Here is a 20,128-nt window from a genome sequence, read left to right as displayed (position 1 = left end):
TCAATGGTAGGACAGAGTGAGTTCATTGGCAGAACAAAAAAAGGTAGAGATTGTCGCAGGGTTCAGTGTCACGGGAGAATGCTGTGTTGGCAGGGGAAATGCTTGCCTTAGTGTTACATCCAAAGTGAAAATCATCTCAACTTGGAAACAGCATAGCAGAAGCTAAAGAGGGGAAAGTTTAAAGCACTGAGCACATGGGAGAGACACAAGAAACTGGTCTGCGTAAAACTTCTGTTTAGATACCCAGAGGGCAGATGGAGGCTGTTACAACAATTGTTCTTTCCTTTCACCGTAGAAAACTTCCAGAAGTAGCAGTTCTGTGCCTCAGTGTGGTGCAAATTTCTCCTTTTAATTTTGTTCTGCTTTTCTGTGTTGTGCTCTTGTCTTAATGAAGGAATCAAAGACAATGAGACATCCCTGCATGGCTCACTGGAAGTCTGAATCAAAACATCTCTCCCATCCTTGTTGAAGTAGCCTGGATTATTGCCTATCAGGGAAGTTTATGCTCTGAATGCTCCTTCACGGCATGTCAGGGAATGCTGCAGTCAAGTGGTGGGTCAGAGGTTGATTTTTAAAAGTTATTATTGCTTTTGGAAAAAAAAAAAAAAAAGAAAGCCAAATGACTAGAGACACCTGAGAAGGAGCTAACCACAGCTGGATGAGATGGAAATGCAGAGGAGTGTGCCGATCTAATGAATTGCATGATGAGGAAGCCAGTATTAGTCTGACTTCACCGGCTATGAAATCCTTACAATTTATTGCTTGCTGTATGCCGTTCATCACCTCTAAAACTACGTTATCACCTCTGTGAGGAATGCGTGGCCATTTTTGATCTGTTCTTCTGCTCTGTGACATTTTTCTTCCTTAAGGGAATACAGTGATAATTTGAGAGAATTAGGTTTACTGATTATTTTACTACCACTGATGATTTTATTGCCAAGAGTGAATGGTATTCTTTTTTCTCAGAGTTACAGCTCCTAGTTAAACTTAAATCCAACAATTAGTAACTCTCTCAGCCAACTACCACAGGCTGTTATAACAAAGAAATAAATTAAACTCTCAGTCAGAAAAGTGACCATCAGATATCAGCCGTAGGAACTGAATAATTCTTTTTACTCTGAATAATCAAACAATAAAATAATGGTTATGGTATAATAATGAACTCAGAGAAGATAATTTCCTGATCTTTCACCCTAAGCTCCCCAGGGCGTATCTGTAGTGGAGTGCAAGTGAAGGAACGGTAGTTCCTACTCCTGGGAGGAGGTAGAAAGAGACCCATCAAGGAACAGGAATGAGTAGGGAGGAGAAGAAGGAGTCTCCATATATAGAATGTGTAAGGAAAGATCTGTAATTTCTGATCAAAGAATTTGAAGGGTACTGTATAATTCATTCCCACGCTATGATGACATGAGTGTTTACACTACAGCTTGTGCTAAAACAGGAGAAAAATGCACATGGCACTATACAGTGTACTTGGTGGCTATGATTTTTAAGGTGAACTTCCTTAGAAAATGCCATAGTTTATCCTGGTAGAAAGAAATTGTTTTAGAAAATATGAATGTGATTTTTGCAAACTTACAGTTCAATTTCGAAAAACTGGGGACCAGCAGCCTGAGTTTTTAAATTCTTTTAATATGTTTGAACCGGGTTTGTTACTACACTTGTTAATGATTCTGTCTTAGGATTTTTTTTTTTTTATCTTGCAGACTTTTTATAAATAATAATTAGTTTGTGCTCACTTTTCAGTTTAAGCAGGTTGAAAATTACAAGGGGACATGAAATTTGGGAGCTGGGGATTAGTTTCTGAAATAATTAGGCAAATGGTCATAATTCAATAACGTTGCATTGCAGTCTTTCCTGAAAATAGGTACAGAACAAAGATTTTCATTCGGAAGAATTGCAAACATAACTCTGTCCACTAGAGGTCACCAAATACCGTGAAATTTCTTTAAAAAAGACAATCACTTCAAACCAAAACAACCCTCAGAATCTTTCCGTTTCTTTTTTTCTCAGTTTCTGCAAGTTTATTGTTACAAATACCAAACAGTGGCTGATAATATCTCAAGGCTGGAATTAAGCTGGTCAAAGCTGCTCCTTTCCTTGACTGTATCCTGCGATCAAACGATTCAGCTCCACACGCTGAAAGCTGCGGCTTGGTCTCCTCAGTCTTTCTTGAATGTGTGATAATATAAGGAGATTTGATTCATGTAGGATTTACTTGCTCTGTCTGTTTGGATTATTTTCAGGCAATATTGTTCCCTCGGGGAGGTACGTAATGCATGCGATTTAAAAATGAGCGTGTCAGCTGCACACAGGTGTGCGCTGCTGCAGGTCCAGCTTTAACAGCAGAGCACAGTTGGCACCAAGGAGGGAACCCAGGGAGCCCCTTCTTGCCCACAGAAAGGCTGATCACACCGATAACAGCTGGAAGCGATAAGGGGATTTGTTGAAGGAGAGCTACAACAGCTACCTTCTGTTTCCCCACTAACGAACCAGGGGCTGTGAGGAGACCTGTCACGTAGTACTGGTTTTCTCTCTTTTATGGTTGCCTTTCTTCTATATGAGAGAAAAATATGCAATAAACAGCAATGAGAAATAAGAATTTAGGTGACTAGTATTTGTGTTTTCGCTGATGTCCAAACACAAATGTGTTTGGACAAAAATGACTATCATTTTTATACCTTCTTCATGAATAGAGGCTATAATAGCAATGTCAGGGCAGATTTAGTACATTTTCCTTAAATGGATCACTTCGTAAAGTGTTCTAAGAAATTTTTCTCCTGAAAAACACATTTGTATTTGTGATAGATCTAATATGGGATGAAATATTGAGTATTCAGACTTGAGTCTAGAAAAAAAAGAGACTTGTTATATTTCTTTTCTTTCTCAATTTTCTTTCACATTTTAAAATTTGAGTAATTGGCTCAAGCATCTACCTAGGCCATATCTAAGGGTATAAGATGAATAAGCAATGTATACTGCAGTGAGAACTTCAGGGGTTCAGAAAAAAAAGTCAAAAATTCAAACCCTTTCTTATTACTCTTTTTTTTTTTTTTGGAGTTGTTAAAATTGGTGAGAAGAATGAGAATAATTTTATTAATCAATTACTATAGTACTTGGAAATCAATGGAAAGTGGGTGACAAAAGTACCCCTCTCTAGCCAAGCAAGGTGAGAAGAGAATCAAAATGCTTTCACTGATCCAAGAGAGAAAAGGAAGCAAATACCTTCCAAACAGCAAGAGAATAAGATCCTTAATGAACTGAATGCTGCCTTTGGATCTCACTTTAACTGAAACATATGGCAAAACTTTGGATGTGGAAATGATCCAGTTCACGAATTTACCCTATTAGATTATTCCAAAATAGAGTGGAATTCTACACTTTATATAAATTAGTATATATACACAGACAAAACTTTTAATTAAATGGAAGTGATTTAATTAATATATCACATGAAGGCTATAACAGCCACTTTCTATTTTCTGCATTATCGAAATGGCAACTGTAAAGAATTTTGTCAAAGATTAGCTCTTTTTGCAGTCATAGATGGTGACAGAGTTATAAGGAATACCTCAATTACATAGCACAATCCTGTATGTGTAACAGAGACAAATTTCAAAGCTTCATGGGTCACATCTGATCTGATAAAGCTTGCCACACATAGAGGAAAGCTAACCTTTATGTGCCTGATCAGCTGTCTCCCAGGGATGCCAGGCATTAGTTGTCTGCTAAATGTTTACATATGTCTCAAAAATCTGGTGTGAAGCTTAGTTGCTGTAGATTATTTGAGATAAGAAAGAAACTGCAGAAATCCCTGCGTTTAGGGTCAGGGGTGAGAGGACAGGGAAAAAAAAAAAAAAGAAAGAAAAAGAAATGAAAGGGAAACTAAATTCCAGTTTGTCATTCTCCCTTTTGAAGAACTAAAACTGAAGTCCTGAAGGAGATGAAATCAAATTGAATGCTTGAGAACTGACCCATAGGTACCATCTGAGAGGGAAGCAAACAAATTGTACCTCAGGACCGTTCTGTTGACTTGCTTGATTAATGAAGCCGCAAAGAAGTAATTGAGAGACAAGTCTACAACCCACCTCCAAAAGCAAAAGCCATTTGGTAGCTGGAAAGTATCTGTAAGTTCAAGTACTTTAAATTTAAAGTCAAGAGTTTCAATTTCTTCTGAAGCAGAAGGCTCCATACTCTCATCAGTAGGCTGAACCATCCAAAAAACCCTGAACAATTTAATTAATCCACCTTTTTTTGTTACATTGAGTCACACATTTTTTCCAATGGAAACTTGACAGAAAACCAAATCTACTTTTCTTACCTCTTGTCCTACTGCTACACACCTCTAAGAATAAACGCATATTCAGGCCACTAGAATATTTAAGCCACAAGGCTGTTATTCAAAATAAGAATCAAAGTCTACAGCAGACTTAGGTGCAATGATACTTTGTCTTAAATATCTTCAGGTCAATTTAATTTTACGCAGAAGGTTTAAGATATTTTTTTTTTCCTACAAGTGCCTGAAAAGGATTTGTAGCTGATCGTGCAAAAGTGTGTAATCACAGCAGTTTCTATTTTTTCTTTTATTAATATTCAATTATTTTATCTACTATTTTCCTGCTGCTATCTGTATATTTATCACTTATTTTTAAAGTATATGATTAAATTTCATTTAAAATTTGTCTCTATTTCAGCAGAGATAACAGTAATAGGGTTTTTTCTACTATTTAAAAGGAATTTCTTTTATTTCAGATTTGCCCATTTTCTCTAATAAAGACATGCCTTTATTATTTATTATTATATAAATATAACCTGAAACTTCACAGGTTCTTTGAATATATATGTTTAGATTACTGTTTTTTTTTTTTCCTCTGATATGCCTGTGAAGGAGGTATTACCTATTGGAAAACTACCATAACATGTGGTCCAATTTCTGCAGATCAGGCCCCACCTTACTTTTATCCTACTCAACATTAATAATGCAATTTACCGGTCTGAAGAAAATTTTATTTCCCTACAGAAGTTCTTAAATTTACCAAGCAGTATCCTGCGTGTCCCCTTGTGGTAGGATAGACTGTGTACAGCGACGAAATGAAAAGAAGTTGCAGTAGACTCATGCACAAGACTGAAAGGTTGCAGTTTGGTTCAGAGCCCTGAGCCATAGGGAAGTGCTGAGATTTAGCATTTGCTATTTCAGAGGGCTGCCCATAGATGACAAAAAATTAAAAATAATAGCTTTGCGCGACTACTCATGAACTGTTTTCAGGAAGGAAGATCACTAGCACAGAAGCATATGTGTCCGTTATGTTTATTTTTCCCTAAGGAGAAGTCAGAATTTCATTAAAATCTCTTTGAACTTAAAACAACAAGAAATGTATTTAGCTGAATATCAAAGCTGAAGTCACTTTATGTACCACCTCCTAAATGCATATGCAAATAAAAACCCAGCTAGAATGTGGGAGAACTCAGATCTGGTCTATATAATATGAAGCTTTTTCTGACTTTCTGTAGGTAATTTCTTTCACTGAGAAGAAAAGCTTCCAAGAAAAATATGCAGAAAGAATAAACCTAGTTATGCAAATTCAGCAGAGGGTTTTTGCATCTGTACAAAAGGAACTGATTTTTTGATGCTCAGTATTCAGCTAAATTTGAACGAAAAGCTATAAAACAGGGCAGATTATGAAAATCCTTAACTATTCCAAATTTAAAAAAAATAAGTTCACGATATATTTCAACGGTATGGTTTCTTATTTTAGACAAGATCCACTGATTACTCAGCTTCATCTATTGCAAACTAACTGCCAAATTACAAAAAAATCATTGACGTCAATGATCTTAATTTTCTCAGCAAAACCTAACTTCTGCAGTTTTTTGGAAAGGTTGAGTTGATAAAAGGGGTTTTGGTAGTAGTAGTCAGCAATGCTCTAAGTTATCGTAGTTCTAGTCCTTTCTTTCACATTGATGTATGGCTTTGTTCCATATCACAATCCAAAAGACCTGTTTGACAGGTCTGTACAAAAGCTTATGAATAATTCTTCCAAAGACAGGAAAAGGCCATAGTACAGGTTTCTTTTAAAACTTCTTTCCATTTGTAAATTTTAAAATTTTACTTGGAAAAACCTTTGATTTGATAAATAATTTTGTATTGTGACTGAATATGTCCTCTTTTACCCACGACATAAAAATCAGTTTTCCTTTTAAACTCAGCATTTCCTTTATTCTGGATGTATTCCTAATTTGTATGTTTAGAGGAGGAACTGGCGATTAGAGGGGCAGAGGTAAAGTCCCGTGACTCCCTGTTATTGTGCGGAGAAACACTGAACGCCGACCTTGGGGGAAGCAATAAAAATTGAAGCTAACATTGTTTATACACTGCGTTATATTTAGTAAGTAATTCTCTGATGTGGTGCCAGAACATACTTGGTAAGAAGTCTTTAATGCACAGCAAGGGTTAGCTGTCTAATGAGGTATGAGACAATTATATTAATCAACTATGTCTTTTCTTACTCTCTCGGGGCAAATAGCTGCACATTGGTTATATCTGATTTTTATTGGGACTGCCAAACTTAACCGCAAGTTAGAGTTCAGGAAGCTCCTAGAGACATCTGTCTGATATTTGTCTTGCTACAGCTGCTGCTTAATTTCTCTGGGTGGAACAAAACATTTATACCTGGTACTAGGTGGCTTCCCTTGCTTTTTCTTAACCCCTAGGTTATGACAGTTACAGTTACCTTTATTCCTCAAATACATATGAAATTAACCATCCTGACATCATGTTTTTCCTATCTATATCTCAATTCTGACACTGCTAATAGGCATCCAGAAACAATCCGAAACACATCCCAAAACTATTGCTTCTAGAAAGCTTAACGCTATATAGTCTGAGGCCGTTTTCACTGCCGTATGGTTTACTAGCTACTTATTCATATACTGGTGTCTTCTTTGCCAGATCGTTTTTGTATATATCATTTTTGCTTGTTTGTACTGAGTCCAGTAGTCCCACAGCATGCTCGCCTACTGTGAGATGAAGGGAGAAATATAGAGCTGCGTGAAGCATGCAGGGGTGCTTTAATACCACTTACACGGCTTCTCAGTGTGTGCTGCTTTATCTTACTCAGTTCCTTGCAGTAGTCCATTTCGCGTGGGTAGTACGCAGACCTTCAGAAAATGCTCAAGACAGCTTTTCAGCCAAAACTTCTTTTCTAAACGTAGCAGTAATTATTATTTTTATTATGATGTGGACAGTGCAGTGAGTGTGCGTGCAACTGCACAAACCGCTGCAATACACACTCCTGTGCCCTCCTTGGCTGCCTGAAGAAACGATGTGTTAAAGAACCAGAAGGAAGAGCTTTTTGGTCCTTTGACCTCCATGCGAACACGTACAATTAAACTCAAGCAGGTAGAAAGGAACCACTCTGCTGAAAGCCCCATCTGATGATAACATCACCTTTATTTCAGGAGCAGCATTAACAACAATAGGAGCCAGCTGTCTAAAGCCTCCCTCTGTTCAGCTCATCCTGGATGTTGTCTGAAGTGGGATTTGGAGAATATTACATTCAGAAAAAAGCAAGTTTACAGGGTTTCTGTTGATATCAGATTTGAACCAGACCTGATGTGGTGTGCTTTTCTGAAAACAGAAAAGCTTCCAGCTGACAGCTAATGCAGGTATCCATGGTCAGATATAACAGTGCTGATGTATCTACAGTGTAAAGTGAGATAATGCCTCGCCTCTGTTTTAGGCACATTTATGTGTGACAAGTATTATCTAGAAGTTGCAGAATACGATGCCAACAAATAAGTCAACAAACTACAAAGAAAAATAGATGGGAAAAAAGAAAAAAAGAAATAAGGAGGTATTTTCATCCTGATTGAACAGGAGATCCCTTAGAGAGCTCGGGAAGGATACTTAGAGCATCACCTTTGGGCATCTAGTTTAAATACCTAAATTAAAAGAGTCATTCTATAGTTTTCTCCAATGGGACAAGGAGCCAGAGTAATGTCTTTTTCTTTCCTTTCCCGGTTCAGGTCCCTAATCTGGTCATTTATTCCGGTGTCTCCATTAGCATTGCAGTTTGGGTCAGCAGAGTGCTTTTGAAAAGTGATCACGAAACGATAGAATTTTCAATTCTTGATCATGTAAGGCGGGGAGCCAGCAGAACTGCCACCTTGGATTTCCGAAGGGCAGACTTTAGCCTGTTTAGGAGCATGGTCGAGAGTGTCCCTTGGGAGGCAGTTTTGAAGAGCAAAGGTGCCCAGGAAGGCTGGGCATACTTCAAGCAGGTGCTCTTAAAAGCTCAGGAGAAGGCCATCCCATTGTCTCGAAAAACGAGCAGACGGGGAAGACGACAAGCCTGGCTAAATAGAGAACTTTGGCTGGACCTCAGGAAAAAAAGAAAAGTTTACATTCTCTGGAAAAGGGGGTTGGCAACTTATGAGGACTATCAAGATATAACAAAGCTATGTAGGGGGAAAATGAGAAGGGCCAAAGCTCAATCAGAACTCAGCTTGGCCACTGCAGTTAAAGACAATAAGAAAAGGTTCTTTGAATATATCAATAGAAAAAGGAAGACTAGGGAAAATGTAGGCCCACTGGTGAATGAGACGGGTGCCCTAGTGGTGGAGGACGCAGAGAAGGCAGAGTTACTGAATGCCTTCTTTTCTTCGGTCTTCACTGCTAAAGCTGTCCCTCATGAATCCCACCCTCTGAAGGCAAAGGGGGAGGTCTGGAGAGTGGAAGATTTTCCCTCAGTTGAGGAGGACCGGGTCAGAGACCACTTGGCCAAGCTGGACATTCACAAGTCCATGGGCCCTGATGGCATGCACCCGCGAGTGCTGAGAGAGCTGGCGGATGTTATTGCTAGACCACTCTCCATCGTCTTTGAACGGTCATGGAGAACAGGAGAGGTGCCTGAGGACTGGAGGAAGGCCGACATCACTCCAATCTTCAAAAAAAGCAAGAAGGAGGACCCAGGGAACTACAGACCGGTTAGTCTCACCTCTGTCCCTGGGAAGGTATTGGAGCGACTCATTCTGGATGTCATCTCCAAACACGTTGAGGAACAGGAAGTTATTGGAAGTGGTCAACATGGATTTACCAAGGGTAAATCGTGCTTGACCAATCTGATAGCTTTCTATGATGTTATAACTGGTTGGCTGGATGAGGGGAAAGTCGTGGATGTCATCTACCTTGACTTTAGCAAGGCTTTTGACACTGTCTCCCATGACATCCTCATTAGGAAGCTGAGGAAGTATGGGCTAGATGAGGTGACAGTGAGGTGGATTGAGAGTTGGCTGCGGGACAGGACTCAGAGGGTTGTGATCAGCGGCACAGAGTCTAGTTGGAGGCCTGTAACCAGTGGTGTCCCCCAGGGGTCAATACTTGGTCCTATTTTGTTTAATATATTCATTAATGACCTGGATGAGGGGACAGAGTGTATCCTCAGCAAGTTTGCTGATGATACCAAACTGGGTGGGGTGGCTGACACCCCAGAGGGCTGTGCTGCCATCCAGCGTGACCTGGACAGGCTGGAGAGCTGGGCAGAGAAGAACCTAATGAGGTTCAACAAAACCAAGTGCAAGGTCCTGCACCTGGGGAGGAAGAATGCTAGGCACCAGTACAGGTTAGGGGCTGACCTGCTGGGAGATAGCTTGGAGGAGAAGGATCTGGGGGTTGTGGTAGACAGTAAATTATCCATGGCCCAGCAATGTGCCCTTGTCGCCAAAAAGGCCAATGGAATCCTGGGCTGCATAGGGAAGAGTGTGGCCAGTAGGTTGAGGGAGGTCATTCTCCCCCTCTACTCTGCACTGGTGAGGCCACAACTGGAATACTGTGTCCAGTTTTGGGCTCCCCAGTTCAAGAGGGACAGGGAACTGCTGGAGCGAGTCCAGCGAAGGGCAACTAAGATGATTAAGGGCTTGGAGCACCTCCCGTATGAGGAAAGGCTGAGAGAGCTGGGACTCTTTAGCCTGGAGAAGAGAAGGCTGAGGGGAGACCTTATTATGGCATACAAGTATCTAAAGGGTGGGTTGAAGGAGGATGGAGCCAGGCTCTTTTCATTGGTTCCAAGTGACAGGACGAGGGGCAATGGGCACAAGTTAGAACACAGGAAGTTCCGTTCAAATACACGGAAACAGTTCTTTACGGTGAGGGTGACAGAGCACTGGAACAGGCTGCCCAGGGAGGTTGTGGAGTCCCCTTCCCTGGAGATTTTCAAGACCCGCCTGGATGCAGTCCTGAGTAATGTGCTCTAGGCAATCCTGCTTTAGCAGGAGAGTTGGACTAGATGATCTCTAGCGGTCCCTTCCAACTCTGATAATTCTGTGATTCTGATTCTGTGATTCTGTGAAATACATTTCCTCATCCCTCCTCCTTGCTATGCTTTTGCAGAAAGGACAGGGCTTGGGGTTTCAGTTGAGACTATCCCAAAATAAGGGGTCCAGGAGTACTCTAGCTGCCAGGAGGTGCTCAGTCTACAGAAGCACATGAGAAATGCTCTGAAGTAAAGCCTCCAAAGTACTGGTGGTATGGACACTGGGAGCCAAAACTTCTGCCCTCCCGATCAGTTCCTGCCCTGCTGCCCTGCCTGCTGTGGCAGGCACAGCCTAAGACAACTGCCTGATGTCAGTCACTGTGACTACCCCCACCAGCATTTGCTCATGGTGGTGCAGAAACCTGCAGTATTGCCAGAACCGAACCCATGTGGCAGAGACTCAGTTTAGAGAGGTCCAAAATCATCTTGAAAACAAATTGCAGAGAGAGCTACTTCATGATCACCGGTTTTCTGAGAGGCTGTTTGTGGGAACGGTATTAATCAATTTATGCTTAGACTATTTCTCTGAAGCACTGGCAAACTCTTTTCAATGTCAGGCTCTCCTGAATCTTGGTATTGTCCACAAACTTTCCTACAAATCCTTCCTGCAGTACTTTGCACAACGTTGCCTACAGCCAGAACATTCTTCCAAATGCGGAGTTGTAAGCAAGCGTGTTGTGTTGGTTTGCTTAGGTGGTCTGAGACTCACTTACATTAGGTGTCAGCATTAGCATTTGTGCTGCCTGCAGCTGCTTTTAAATTCAACAGTCAAACATTTTTCCCGTTGCAGAAAATGCTGATTCCTAAAAAGATTGTGCAAAAGTTCACTGCAAGTCAAGAAAAAGGTGTAATAAAAAAAAAATAAAAATAAGAAAAATCTCGTTCTTGTTGAACCCCAACATAGATAACTTTCCTTTGCTGCAGGATTATTGATACCTAATAGATTAAGCACTGAATGAAAAAACGAACGATCTTATCTGTTAACTTGCTCAGGTGTCTTGGATCTTATTCTGCCAATGTCTTATTTTCGCATACTGATGTAAAACTTTTTTTTTCCCATCCCAATATGAGAGAAAAGAAAATAAGCTCTATCCCTCTACAAAGTAAGTGCAAAGGTAGCCATTTTTGTTTCACTCATACAGCTAAGCTTAGTATCACAGCGCATATCGAAAAGGCTGAGGCAGCTCTGGGAAAAAGAATACAAACAAAACCCACTCAGGAAAAGAGAGCCAGTGGATCTTCAAAGGCTCCCTCCATAGCACAAGAAGCCCTCCCTAAATTGGAAAGTGTCTCCTCTGTCAGCGCTTTGAGGATGCAAAATAGGAAATCCTGACAGGGAGCTGCTGAAGCCAGTGGTCTGGCAGAGGGGGAGCGGCTGCAGCCCGATCCCCCCGGGTCCGACCAGCATCGAGGCTGAGCATGTATTCCCGGCAGGCACACAGGCGTGTGCACGCACGCACACACGGTTCATATACATACACATACACGTTCAAATATATGCAGCTTGCCACATAGAGTCCTGTGGCACCGAGGGGCTCCCCCCCGCCCCTGGGTATCCCCCCGTCGCCCTGCGCGGGGACCAGCCTTTTATCGCTCACCCTGACAGACGCCATGTGAGGCGCTGAGAGAACTGGCTTCCTGTGTAATTAAAACGTGTGAGCTGAAGTTGTATTTGCGGTGTGCAGCTAAGCAGGTGAGAAACCCGAAGACGTAAACAGGAACTGAGAAGTGTGCTTGTCCCCGGTGGGATATGGCTGACACAGAAATATCGCCTGGGAAGCCCTGCATAGCACAGAATATATAGAGGATATTTTTTTTTTTCCGTTCACCGCTAAAATACAACTAACAATATTTATCTTCTTTTTTTTTCCCATAGGTTTATATTCACCGCTCTAATATGGCTATAAATATCTGTATCTTTTCTGTGGCTTTGAACTGAGCTGTAAATTTAAGCTTTTATTCAATATAAACTCTCACTCTGGGATATGTTCCTTACTCGGAGCTTGGAGAGGTGGAAGAGGCAATCCAATTCATTGCTAAGGCTCACCCCGGGCGCAGGCAGTCGCCCACTTGTCTTGACAGCACTACACGGTGTCTCAGTACAACTTTGCCCACAGACCAACGGGTCTGCCCATGTTGTAGCTCTTGAGGCAGACTGAAAAAACCCAGAAGTGCCCTCTATTGCAGTCGGATCCGTTCTCACAAAAACATGGGTTGAATTTCCCTCCTCTGCATTACAGCAGATGTGCCTCTGAAAGTAGTCACCTTCCCTTTTTCTACTGTTTCAAAGCACAGGAGGACCAGCAAGTTGCTCGCTTCGTGTTCCAGCAGGGTACTCCTGAAGATAGGGTGCTACGGAATTCAGAAAACCTAGATGTGTCCCCCAACAGGAACTATTCTCTTTAACTTCATGTCACCTAATCATACAATCTCCCTGTATTTCAAGGTGGGGTTTTTTAGTTTACAGTTTTTTAGTTTACAGCTGTACTTACACAAAAATTACTGTCTGGAGGGGTGTGTGTGTGTGTGTGTATATTTAAATACTGTTTTTTGGAGACTTGGTATCTTTGAGAGGTAGTTATGTTTACAGATGCATAGTGGCCAGAAATTTAATTTCAAAGACTCTCACGTAGCTGTCTCTGAACACTCATGTGGATTTTTGTTCCAGTTAATGTTAAAATGTCATACTGACATCAAAAGATCTGACAATATTGACATGAATGAGAATGTCAGCATTTATGATGGTGGGAGTTTGTCAAAATAAGTAGTTGCTGGCAACTGAGGAACTTACGAAGGTCTTGATTTAATAACAAACTTTTATTTTCCACAATTAAAACAAGATATTTTATTAAAATGTACTAGTTGTTAGGCTTGTTTTTACCTATGAATTAAAATATCCCTGACATTTCAAACTGAGGATCCTAAAAGTAGCCAAAAAATAACCAGTAAGAAATTTTGGCCATAATTCATAAACACTGACTTCCAGTGAAGATCATGTGCTTTTTACATTTTTTGAGATTATTTTAGATTTCAGAAACTCTTCCTAAGACTATTTTTTCTGATAACACATTTGAAAAGTAAATATAAAAAAAGATTAAATCTTAATTGAAACAAATTAATGTAAAACTTGGTCCTTTAAATCCATCAAACTTTACCAATCTCTACCAAGTTTTTTTTATCAAGAATGCTAATTAATTATAAAGTGCTGTGGTTGTTCTGAACTTTGACCATTAGTCTGCTATAACTATTTGCTCATGTTGAGTGGTCCTTGAAACAGCTTTCTCACTGAATGGCCAAATGTTAAATGGAGTTTGTGATGTTCCTGGGGATGAAAAGCCTTCTCACCCTCAAATAGGAGATTTGATGTTACTGCATGGGGTGTGCACAAACACAGGTTTTTGAACAGAGGTGTTTCTTTGAAAACAGCTACAACCACAGTATTTGGGAGCCTTGTATCGGGGAGAAGAAATCCACCTCCTTAAGAGCTAGAGCGCGCACTGTGCAGGAGACTGACCTGGGTAATGGCAGTGACCTCCTTGCTTTTGAAGTTTATTGATCCAATTGATCATTCATTCCCTAACCCCTTGCTTCTCATATATACTGTTTTGTCTACCTTCTGCTCTTTTACAATTCTCTCTAAATTCATTTTCCCATACCTGTATGGCTCATCTTGTTTCTGTTACTCTGCAGTTTGTTTGCCATTACTCAATGGCCCCAGTAATTGGTATTTTTGTGCCTGGATTTGTTGTGTGAGGGCTTTTTCTTTTTTTTTTTTTTTTTTTTTTTTATCCAACACGTTACTATTCGTAGTCTTCTCAAAGAGGCGTCAGAACAGCACATTGGCATATCCATGAATTAAACTGGTCAAGCAACATTTAGTCAGTTTAGGTATTTACATAGTCAGAGATGGCTGCTATTGGAACAAGACAATTAAATAAATTACCAGTAAGTCAGTCTCTACCATAAAATCACATATAAATCTTTGAAAAATTGAAAAGCCCCAAAGGAGTCTGTTCAAAGGGAGGCATTTTCAGTAATATTTATGGTCTTTTTAATCACATCGAAATTGTTTGGTACTGTTGATAAAGCTTATTCATTGGAGTTGTCAGGTTGAGCTTTGGTATTTGTGTATTTAGAACGCAGAAGAATGGCCAAAGAAACCCTTTTCATCACACCATAAGGATAACTCAGAAAGATATTTTTCTCCATCAGGAAACAGTGGGAAAAAAGAGAGAGAACATTAGAGGGAGCTGTTGCACAAAAGAAAAAAAACAGCAGTACTTCAGAAACCTTTCCTTTCTTGTAGGCAAAATAATAATAATAAATATAATGCAGAAGAAAAAGAGAGGGGAGTGAGCATGTAGGAAAGAAGCCATGACAGTTATAAAAGGAAATAAGATTATGCTCAGTGATTTGATGAACACGTCCCATAATGCTGATATTTGGGATGGCACAGCAGGGCTGCTGTGCTACAGACAGTCTGCTTAAAAATGTCAGTGTAACAGTCACCCTGCAGCCACCCGAGTCCTCGACCTAATTAATTTTGCATGGCTCGGCAGAGCATCCTTCAGGTTCATTTATTACTTCTAAGAATAAAGCTTGTGCTGTTCTCTGTGCTGGGGAGAAAGTGTGAGAGGGAAAGGCTGAGGAAGATGGTGTCCTTTGGGGAACTGCCCCCGGGCAAATCAACATTCAGAAGCAGAATGGTGTTACCTGGCAGACCTTTATCGACCCTACATTTTCTGTGCCCTGTTCTTTCTGTGTGCCATACTACTCTGGGCAGCGGATGTGATTTCAAAGGACGCACCCACTGGTGAGGAAAGAACGTCCCACTTCCCGGAGGAACCGGGCTTTATTATCATTTACTAAAACACCACGAAACTGTTTTTTCCTTTCCCTTTCATGCATGCAAAATGCAGAGCTTTGGGCTCGATCTCTTGCAAGAAGGTCTCTTTTTTTTGCTCCCTTAATCCACATGAAGAATTCAGACCATAAAAATGGGACTATTTTGGGCTGGACTTGATAATTTATGACTGTTTTCCAAATCCAGTAGATTATTAATACAAAAGAGGCTGAGTGAACAATTAAGAACCAAGATCCTTAGCAGACCCCATAGCTAGGTTTCAGAGTACTAAATGAGAAATTTTTAACACAGGATTCTGCGAAATCGGGCCTCAGCAGAGAACAGAAAAGGAAGTAACTTTTATGTTCCATGTGTTTGTGGTTTTGGGTTTTCTTTCCTTTAGAAACAGTAATTTATGAAGCACAGTAGGGACCAGTACTCATTTTTTCTGGTTCAGGATGTTATTACCTGGAAAACCAAGAGAATCACATTTGCTAGGTTGAGATGAATTCAATTTCGTCTTGTTGGTGAGTGGTCCAGTATCCAACATTTTTCTAAGTTTTCCTTAAACTGTTCAGAATATCAGGCAGTTGCGAACTTCTGAGATTTTTTTTTTTTTAGTTTTTATTTATTGTCAATATTTTCATATACACAAAAGAGAGCTCTGTATTTTGGAATTTACTTAGCTTGTGAAATGTACCTTTTTATCAAATCCCTTCTTTTGGGGTAAATTTGCTTTTTGGTTGTCTTGAAGATACTCCCTCCGTCCACATACTCATTTTGAAACAGGAGAATCTACAGAACTGGGATTCCTTAGTAGCAGCATTACAATCCTGGAAAACTTCAAGCTGCATTGAACTCATAGAAAAAAATAAGAGATAAGAAACTACAGAAAATTCTGTTCATTCAAAACTGGAGCTTGAAGGCCTACACACAGACCTTTTAAGGACAGCAAATAAGATGGACAACAGTGTTTCCATCCCCACAGTGACTAAGTATTCCATTCTGTCCATTCTGGCTGTTCTTCTTTTCTATGTAGGCTTTCAACATGGATTTCAGATAAAGATCGGTCTACATTTTATTTATTATTTATTTATTTTTAGAAAAATAAAAGCGGAAGTAAAAACAGTAAAATAAGACCATTTGGAGGAAGAACACAAAGTCTCCCTTGATCTGTAAATCCGTCTATTTTGAATTCTCTCACAGTTTTAATCTTGCTGCACATGGTAAGGAGATTACTTAATTTTACATTCTCTTTGTAAAAATGTATCTGTAGCTGCATTTACCATACTACTGAATACATGAAAGAAACTTATTCAAACCAAATTAAAAATTATCACAAAACTGGAATGATTAAGTGTACGTTTTTTGGCATTCAAAGGAGTAGCTCATATCGGTAGCTCCAATAAAGATACAATATTGTCCAAAATTTTTTATTTATTGGGGATTTTGTACCTTGCTGGAATCATAGTTTCTATGGCGTGGATTTAAGATTTTTTGCATTTAAATAGAGTCAAATTTAATTAGAACTTGGATTTCTGTATTATGGTTACTGGCTGTCTTGAAACATAATGGCATTCTATACTATTCAATTCCAGAATCTGAATTCTTCTACAACTCAGGAAACAAATGGAGTAATGCAAAACTATAATGACAGATAAGCTTATTTTTGTGTGTTTAATAGCATTAAAATATTGAGGGTTTTGTGTCTAAATGGTGAACCCTCTGGTAAGATATCTAATACTATGCAGAATTTAATTTTAAAATATTGATAATGAACTGGAATCTCTGCATGTTATTTGAAGTAAGTGCTTCTGCTGGTCCTCACCACATTTGTGTTCTAACATTTGATACAATGCTTGAGATACATGTGAGAATATCATTAAGTGCACAGAAGAAATGCCTTTGATTTAATTACCTTTATTTCTTGCACCTTGGCTGGACACTCAACTGCCAGGCATGGATTGTTCAAACGACAATTAGGAAACATGAGATTAATGCAGTCTGCTGACTTAATTAGCCCTACCCTGCCACTTCTGTCAGAAGTGTTAGACTAGGATACAGGAAATAGAATGGAAAACCCTCAGCATCATTGATGGTGGTCTGGGGAAGCAGTTCTGTTCTCATGCCTAGGCAAAGGATCCCTGAAACTGAGCTCACTGAGCTCAGCACTTCTGGAAAAAATTGTGTTAATGTCTGGAGCTGCAGTCAACAGTGATTCTATCAAGTAGAATTCCTACCTTGACCTTTTTTGGAGAGACTGAAGCAGCCTTTTCCTCTTGTCTTCCATCATACCATTCTATCTGATAAAGAAGACAGACTGAGTGAAATAGGTTTCTGAAGATGCTGAATTTCAAAACCTAAGAAAGAAGATTGCATGATGTGAATAGGGTCTTTCCCTTCTGACTGATCTAGTCACGCTTTTCTTACAGAGTTGTGGATACGGCCACTTTCAGACAGTTCTGTCTGGGACATGCAAACTATTGCTACCTAATGTCTTTAAGCATATGTCAGAAAACTACTTATTACACAAGGCTGAATTCGGGTCAAACATAGACTCATTTTATAATCACCATGTTGCTGAAGTGCATTTAGGAGAACTTTGTTGAACAGGTATAATCAGATAAGATATATTCTTGCAGGGCTTCGTAAATAACTGTGACTAGATAGATGGAGATAACTTCACTTTGTCTTTAGTAGGACTAGAGTTGTTAGATGTATATTGCTGAATACAAACCATCTGAAATACCTTACAATTATGAAATAGTGATCAGAAATAGATATCTCTAAACTCCAAAGCTGTCAGTCTGGCTTGCTGCTGAGGTTTGCCTTTCTTTCTCAGCAGGGGGGAAGTAGGTAGCGCCCGAAGCTTACTTTGACCTCTTTATTCTATCTATGGGGATCTTTTTTTACAGTAATATACCAACATCCTTCCTGAAATAGTTTATCTCCTCATCTTTTCCTAAGCAATCGTACCTGAATTTTCCTCAAACGATGCTACATTACCTCATTATGTATCTCCGTCCAGCTGACCTGTTTCTAGATTATGATTTGGTTCATGTCCCCTATAAGTTCTGCTCTTGTATATTCTCTGTTGTTCATCCTTTATCATAGCCTGTTTTACATGACTTCTACTTAATGCTTCTATGGACTTTGGAGTTCAGTTGAGATCCACATGTGAGGCTGCAGGGAGAAAAAGGTAGGAAGCATAACTGCAGTACTTATAGAAAAGGTTTTCCTTATGTAAACCAGTTAGGAGTAGTTATGACATGAGGCTTCATCTTGACTCCAGTAAAGCCAGGCCACTGGATAATCATTCTTGGACTTGTGTGGATCCTGACCTGCCCTGCACAGTGAGGTAAGGAGGGGATACTGAACTTAGAGTGTGTGCAGTTCTTTCTGTCACACCTCTGAGGGAAATGAGTTAAGCTCCTGCGAACATAAATGAGGAGTATATTAAGATATTTAGGGGAAAAAAAAAAGTCTTTCTTCAGGGAAAGATCATCAACTGAAAGCAGAAAGTAAGAAAGAGATGACAACAGACCTCTAACTATGTTACTGGCAAGACATTCACTATGCCAAGAGTACCAAAGTCAGGCTCTGTGGACTACACTGTTGCTGGATAACCCTGTCCAGGTATTCAAGCTGCTCTTACTGAAATACAAATTACCTGCCTGTAAGATGCTGTATCTTGTGTTCTGCATGCCAATTTGTTCTATGTGAAAGCATGGCCAACCTATTGTTCCTTTGATGGTCTTCTCTGTTTCTCACTTGGAAGTATTTTGATCTTTATTTTCATTACTGTGACTTTTTGATCCTTCATAACTCATTTGCTCTAGGTAGATCTGGAAGATCATGATCTTCAGTGTGTCAAGCCCTAAATATACTAGAATATTGTGAAATTACACGGCAGACTGATGGATTCTTTGAACTAAAATTATGTCAGAATGCGTTTGAAATACTGAGAAAAAATGGTAATTTTAAACATCTCTGGCAGTAAGAATTACCCAAGTACTCTATGGGCTACATTTGTAGTATTTTTTACTTAGTAACCACTGCCACTACTACTGTAATCAATAATATAATCAGTATTACTCAAGAATCAAAATCAGTTAAGTATTGATTACTCTTGCTGCTGACTACCACGGAATTTTAGATGGTAGCTTTTTACCATTTGTTTGAAATAAGTAGTAGAAATCCACGTCACACAATAAAGTAATAGAGCAACAGTAAGCAATGAGGATATACACTGGAACATATAGAAGCAGATGAAATCTGGCACACTGACCAGCAGGTAAGAACATCTACAATAATATTATTACCCATGCATGGCTGCAAGTATGTGAACTAATGCTACATCTCAAAAAAGAATTGGTAGTAAGTTTCATGATCCCAAACTTCTGTTCCTGTGATTCACTAGGAAAGAAAGAATTTGAGACAGTGAAGCCAGAACGCTTTCAGTTATGCATGTACCTCTGCAATATGAGCTTCCTACGTGAAAGTGTTTTCTAATGGGTACCCAGTTTAGCTCTTTTGCCCCCTGGATTACTTTGTTGGGCTCAAAGGATAGTCTAACACCTTCTGAAAGGTAGTTCAGTAAGGTTTATTTGCCTAAATCAAGACACCTAAATTTTAAATACTGAATCTGAATTGATGACCTTGGTTTCCTCTACCGTCACAAGGGGAAATCTTTGCAGAGAATACTTCACAGACAACAAGATGGCGTTCCTCTGATGGTGGGTATTCACATCTGGAGCAGCCAGTCTAGGTACCCTTTGCAAATGCTGCTAAAGTTTGATTCATCTGATCTACTGTAAACATCTGTGTTAGGATAACAGATTGCACTTCAGAAATTTTTACTGTCGCACTTTATTGACTACAAGGAAACTGTAACTGATTATTTTTCAAGGAGATGTATTGTGCTCGAAACACCACCTTCACTGAATGCAGCTAAAGGCTGATTTTTTGAAAGACT

This window comes from Vanellus vanellus (genome assembly GCF_965231255.1).
Source record: "Vanellus vanellus genome assembly, chromosome: 1".
Taxonomy (NCBI): domain Eukaryota; kingdom Metazoa; phylum Chordata; class Aves; order Charadriiformes; family Charadriidae; genus Vanellus; species Vanellus vanellus.
This window is presented reverse-complemented; position numbering follows the sequence as displayed.